Raw genomic sequence first — 6,557 nt, forward strand, 5'->3', positions numbered from 1 at the left:
AGCCCCCGATACAAGGGTAACAGACCAATCCTGGGGTATGTGTGGACTCCCCCAACCCAAGGGGGGGATCCAACTAGGTAGGTCCCGCCCCAGGAAACTTCCCTCCTAACTTTACCCAGGAGGGCAGTAATCCCCAAAATGCTGGGTTGAGTTTCTTTCCCCATTACCCACAAAACTCCAACCTGCAGAACAACCCTCCTTTCTTTCCCCACTTTCAAGAGCCCAGACATCCCAATCCGGGAGAGGGGAGGCCAAGGGTGGAGGGTTACACAAATTCTCCATACCCAGGGAACTATGGGAGAAGGGATAGTTACCCTTCCCGTGACTCAACCAGGGTTGACCAGAGACCCCCGTACCAGTTGGAACTTGTGTCACAACTGGAGCGACAGGTCCAGAATCTGTCCCAGGATCTGGGTCGCATGTTGAGGGCTCAACAGAATCCACAGCTGAACATGGAGGGCTCAGAACCCCACAAACCAAGGGTCTGGTACTCCAGAACAATGACAGGGAGAGCACCTCGACAACACACTGGTTCCATAGGAGGGGGCACGGGGGAAGGGTGGTGTAAAGCCCTAGAGCAAGCTTCCTTCCTCACTCGTGGAAAACCCCTGGACACCCAGGAACCGGAATAAAAATCTCCTGCCTCCGAAAACCTGCCACCCAAGGTACAGAGGGCGGGTAGGAGAAATAAAGAATCCAAAAAAGGCCCATTTTGCGGAGGAAGTCAGTGTCCTCCAATTTGAAGGGGAAGAATCCTTAGAGGATTCTGGGAAAAGATCTTCTCCTTCAGGGAAAGGGAACTTCTCCAAAAAAAATGGGTCCCAAGAGATCCGAATGAAGACTGAGTGAATGTGGGGACTGAGTTAGAACCACTCATCATTGAACCCAAGAATGATAATCAAGGAAACAAAATTGTCTAAACCAAGTCTGGGGACTGCCTCCAAAAAGCGGGGGTCGGCCCAGAACCAGCACAAGAGAAACCCCAAACCTCACCAACCACTTTGGTAGACTGCTTCCAAAATGGGGAGGCAGCCCAGAATCAGAAAAAGGGATCCTGAAACTCCCCAAATAGCGGTGTGTCAAAATTTTCTGTCAGATTCCCCAACTCCAACACAGAATCATGACCAAACTATCCTTGCATTGGTGTCAGAAATAAAGAAATTGGCTACACAACTTGCTCAGAATGCCCATTACCTTTGCCCATTGGAGTAGAAAGAAGGTAGATTCTATGCCTCCGTCAAAGTGCATGGGCAATGTGCAATTTCAGCACTGGTGGACACTGGATTCCAAGCCACTCTTCTGTCAAAGAGGGACTTTGAGCAGCTGAATTCAGGAAGGGGGAGAGATACCAGATCCCTCTCACCCCTCCTCCTGGAAAACTCCAGAACTTCGACGGGAAGGAAATTCCTGTCGAAGGGTCTGCAGAGCTGGAAATTAAAATAGGTCGACACAAGATGAAGTACCCGGTCATAGTCGTGGCTTCCGAGGGAACCCCCTGTCAATTAGGGAATGACATCTTCCGTAGGTTGACTCCCATAATAGACTGTGTGAATAAAGTACTCTGGAATTAAAACAGATTGTCAGCCATGTTCGTCTAAAGGGCACATGCCACATAGTTGAACAAAAACCAGATCAAATTAAGTTTCATCTTCAGAATAATGAAATACCCAACGTTACAATAATTGCTGTGGGACAACAAACTGGGGATGGAAACTCCTCTCCCTTTCTGAAAATCAACCTTCCTTCCAGTCTCAAGTGGCATTCCACACTGGAATGAAATACTTTGAAATTGTATACCAATCCACAATCTGAAAATCCCAATTCTATAGCCAAAACTGATAACAAACCAGCACCAAGTGTAGCTGGCATTCAGAAGAAGGGTGAACAGCTCTTCTTCCTGATTCATTTAAATGACGGGAAGGAGTCTGTCCTCGCCCAAGTTGACTTCAATAGCAAATAAAGCTTCATCAGCGAAGTACTATTCAAGAAACTCCCAAAACACGAGCCCCTACCCGCTGTAGGGTCAGTGTATCAATTGGTATGGGGCCTGGGTATTCCCCATTCCAAACATCTTCTGCTTAGCAGTTGTATGATCAAAATTTCTAGAGGTGACAAAAGCGTAGAACACAATTGTTGGGTCATGCAAGGTGTTCCTTCTGCCTTTTATATGGCAGTCACATTCTCAACCGATTCGAGATTAATTTGACCCTAGTTATTGCTAAGCTCGCTCCCAACTGGAGAGTAAATCTCAGGGCCCTGGAAGTCCTAAAAGAAAGCCTTCCGGTCATGCCCAGTGCTACGGTAGGAAATTGAAGTTCAGAAATGGAGGAGAGGTCACCATCCCAGGCCTCGCTTACAGAATCTGCATCCCCAAAGGTGACTTGTCAGATGAGAAGTGGGTCCACATCATTCAGCTAAAGAGTTGCCACCCCAGGCACACTTTGCGGCAAATGGAGGAGCCTACTGAAAACCCAATGGGGGATACATCTGAAACATAGGAATATTTCAATTGTCATAGAATGCATGCATATCCCACTGCTGTCACCTCGATTGGGTGCAGTTAGTGGGAAAATTGTAATAACCTGTTTGTGCTTCATTACTAGATTTGCACGGAATGTACCGTCATTACCAAGGAGAACCTCCTCGGGGACCCGGAAGGAAAAAACAAAGAAATCCAGGGCGTCGCTCCACACCAGAAAAGAAACACCCAAGAGAAGGCTGGGGGTATCGTTCCACGTTCCAACCAGAGGAAGCGAGTGGAGCATGCCACATCGTTCGCTGATGGAAGAAGGACTCATACCCGACTGAACCTGCTTTTTCAAGAAAGAAATCACACTTGCCCAACTCCCCCACGACTGGAAGTCCAGAAGAAGTCAGGGGGGAATGTTTGGGATATATTGAACCACTCAGATGTGCTTTACCACATTACTTTGCTGCATTGGTGCAAGAAACAGCAAAATGGCTGTGCTAACTCCTGTGCGCGCCAGGATGTCAAAATTACATTTTTACAACCACCAAAGAAAACGGCTGCATCACCCTGCCACACACATTTCAGGCGGGGAGGAACAGAGTACACACTGCAGGAGTGTGCCAGTGTGCTCTGCAACGTATAACATTGAATTAAGGGAAATAGGCAACATTGCCTTGCTGAAAACCCCAAAATTCCCTTTAAAATGACACCTTTTCCAACCTTTAAAATTGCGGTTTTGAGGCTAACTCCATCCATGTACTTTGAAACTGCTGTGATCGAAAAGGCCCGGCTATGCCCAGGAGAAGTCATTGTGAATTAGCAAAACAATGTCTAGTTCCTGAATGACAGGCCCAGTCATCTTAGCTTGGAAAGAAATCAACCAGGGGCTTTGTTTTCAGTTTACACGGGAAACACGTCTATTCGCTTTGCACAAGTAACTAAAAATCAGCTGTTCAGAGAAAGACTCTAAATAGCTGAGCCATGCCTGTTTAAATGTATCCATGCTGCAGAACAAATCCAGCATTCAAGAGAATAACCATAGCTGCATGGCAGTGTGTGAATTTGCTGGAGATGAAAATCTAATTTAGAAGAAATAAATGTTAGCAGTGTTTAAGCACATGTGGTAAAAGGGGCTTTGATGACCGTAGAAACATTGCCTATTTCAAAGTAAATTGTTGAGTGAAGGAAGGCCTGCTTACTTAGCAATTTAAAAGGATTATGTAGCTGGTGATAATACAGGCATAGGCTATTTTTATTCCACCGAATTGTTACATGAAGACTCAGAAATCAGGAAATAAAGACTTTTAAATCAACTGAGCTGAGTTGGCAAGCTCTAAAAAAACCTTGGCCTTCCAGTTGTTCAAGTTCCAGCCCTGTAAATTCCTTTAGGAAGTGAGGCACACCATCAACTTCCAGGACACCAAAAGTGCTAATTGCAAGCTTGAAAAACTTTGTATGGGACAGGGCAATGGGAGTTCACAAGCTCATCAGACATTCATCTGTGCTCCAGGCTGGGACAATAGCAGTCTTGGGGTACTCACCTGTCAAGTGTAAAGGGCAATAAAACCTTCAATTAAGATAGAGCCCCCCATCCTACTTGGAAGAAACGGCTAATTGGTGTTAGCTGGGGAAAAAAAATGACAGATGATGAATCCCATTTGTCTTACGACTATCTTATAAAGAACTTTAAAAAGACTTATACCTCAGCTGTCAAAATTGGTAAAAATTTTGAATTTTCACAGCATAAAAGTGGAATTGTGGCCTGTGTTCGAAAACATAGTAGAATGTCTTGACACAGTCTGGACAGAAATGGTGACATATGTTGTATTGCCAGAAAAGCATCCAGGTTGCAAATGTCAAATTTTGTACATACATCCCTGGGAACAATTTTCATCTGTGTATAAAACTGGGGAATTGTGGGCCAAATCTTTAATGTGTAAAATTACCAAAATGTGTCAGAAAGGGGAAACAAGGTCGCACAGACTGGAGGTTTGGACTAAACTGTGCTGCACCAAATATGTAACCTGTGTATCTGATTTACTAAGAGGTGGCAACTGCATAAATATCTGTTTTTGGCAAAATCAAATCTTCAGTAAAGTAAATGTGGGAGTTTCTAAGAGCTAGGTGGAGACTTCTACCCTTGCTCAATCCTGTTAATAGATATGATATGATATGACATGATATGGCATTTATAACGCACTTATACACAAGTGTTTCAAGGCGCGACGAGGGAAGGGAGGGGAAAACAGTGGAAGACAGACAACGATCCAACTAGGCCAGGTGTCTTTCAGATCACGCAAGTGCGAGGGTAGGGAGAAAGGGAAGAGTGCCAGGGGAAGGGAAAGGGGAAAGTGCAGTACATGGGAAAGAAGAATAAATACGATAAATAAAACGGCTTGATGGTGGCAAGTGCAAGGTAAGAGCAGACATAACTGCTGGTAAGGGGACTGAAGGGATACAGAACCAGTCCCCAAGTGCAGGGGGTTGCCAGGGAGGCAGGGCAGGTGAGCAAAAAGCGGGACCTGGCCCCAAGATCAGAAAGGGTGGCCAGGTAACCAGTGCAGAATTGGCAGGGAATTTCAGCAGGGGAGAGAGGCAGAGAAAGCAGAAGCAAAGAGGAAGGTTTTGAGGTGTTTCCGGAGCCGGAGATGGTTCTCCTCAAGTTTCAGGGAGGCAGGAAGGTTGTTCCAGAGGGAGGCCCCAGCCGAGGAGAGAGATCGACCACCATCCCGTTGCTTGGAGAAGCGGCTTACCCTGAGGGAGTTGGAGGCAGATGAGCGAAGAGCCAGAGAAGGAAGGTATTAAGGAAGAAAGAGTTGAAGGTAATGGGGTCCCAGGCCCCAGAAGACCTTGTGGATAATGCAGAGGGTTTTTAACTTAATCCTTGGAGCCACAGGGAGCCAGTACAGACATTTCAGTCCTGAAGAGATACAATTCCTGGGCTTGAGTCCGAGGACAAGTCTCGCAAGTCCTGTTTTGGATAAGTTGCAGAGGGCGGAGAGTAGAGGCAGGCAGATTTAGATAGAGCCTGTTGCAATAGACCAGCTTAGAGAGAACCAGGGCTCTGGAGACGGTGAGCTTCTGGGGGAAGGAGAGGAGAGGAAGAATACCTCTGAGGAGGTGCAGCTGGTAGTTTGACTTCTTAGAGATGTCAGAGATGTGAGGAGAGAAGGAGAGTGTGGAGTCGAAGATGACCCCAAGGTTTTTAGCCTTGCAGTTGGGAGCAGGAAGAGGGCCAAGGGAGGCCTGCCAGAGAGCTGAAGGGAAGCAGGGAGAGGGGGTGCCGATGAGTAGAATCTCAGTCTTACTGGCATTAAGGCAGAGGTCGTTGGCGGCACACCACTCCTGGATAGCAGACAGACAGTCAGAGATGAGGGAAGGAGAGGAGGAGGCCGAGGGTAGCCTGAAAATGAGCTGGGTATCATCCGCATAGCACTGAAAATTAGGGCAGAGAGCGGCGATGCGGTGGGCAAGGAGTACCAGGTATTGGTTGAACAGCCAAGGAGAGAGGTTAGAACCCTGGGGGATGCCACAGGTATAGAAAAAGATATCGGAGAGGAAGGACCCAAGTTGGACCTGGGAGGGTCGGTCGGAGAGGAAAAAAGTCAGCCAGGTTATCACGGAGATGGTTAAGCAGGATGGTATGGTTGACATTGACAGTGTCAAAGGCAGAAGAGAGATCAAGCAAGATAAGGACACACAGGGTATTTTGGTCAAGGTTGGAGAGAAGGTCTTCATGGATGTTCAGGAGAGCAGTTTCCGTGCTTCGGCAGCCCTGAAGCCAGGCTGATGGTCATGAAGACAACCAACAGATTTGGTGTGGAGATTAAGATGGGAGATGGCCAGTTTCTCCAGGAACTTGCCCAGGAAGGGAGTGATGGAGATTGGGCAATAGTTAGCCTGGCAGGAGGGTCAGCAGAGGGTTTCTTAAGAATAGGGTGTACAAGGGGGTGCTTCCGGGGGGATGGGAAGACTCCAGTGGAGAAGGAGTGATTGCAGAATTCAGCCAGGGCAGGATCCAGGAAGTCGATGTGGTCCTTGATAGTTTTGGAGGAACAGGGCGAACCTGTTTTGACAAGACTTTCAT

Source organism: Ambystoma mexicanum, chromosome 5q (genome assembly GCF_040938575.1).
Source record: "Ambystoma mexicanum isolate Mex_15411 chromosome 5q, UKY_AmexF1_1, whole genome shotgun sequence".
Lineage (NCBI taxonomy): Eukaryota > Metazoa > Chordata > Amphibia > Caudata > Ambystomatidae > Ambystoma > Ambystoma mexicanum.